The sequence below is a fragment of the Plasmopara halstedii genome, assembly GCF_900000015.1.
Source record: "Plasmopara halstedii genome assembly, contig: Scaffold_3156, whole genome shotgun sequence".
Taxonomy (NCBI): domain Eukaryota; phylum Oomycota; class Peronosporomycetes; order Peronosporales; family Peronosporaceae; genus Plasmopara; species Plasmopara halstedii.
Genome location: NW_020190059.1, coordinates 58512 through 58830, shown reverse-complemented (window position 1 = coordinate 58830; position 319 = coordinate 58512).

Genomic DNA, 319 nt, shown 5'->3' with positions numbered 1-319 from the left:
AGATCGGACTCGCTATCGTGGGAGCTCGTGACATCGAGGCTTCTACATGAAGATATGAGCGAACAGAACAAATAAATGGCATGGATGGTACTTCGCAAGGTCAAGGCCAAGCGTTCGTGATGACAGACGGCGGACGGCGAAAGGGGCGTCCTTCGCATACGAAACCCTCCAGTACATGTCACTACTGTGGAGAACACGGCCATTGGATTGCTAAGTGTCCAGCACGCATCCGTGAGAACACGGAGAGTCAAAGATCGCAGCGTGCGATTGTCGCTCGGAGTGAAGAGTGTTCGGAGGGTATTCTCTTTTCGGTTGGTGA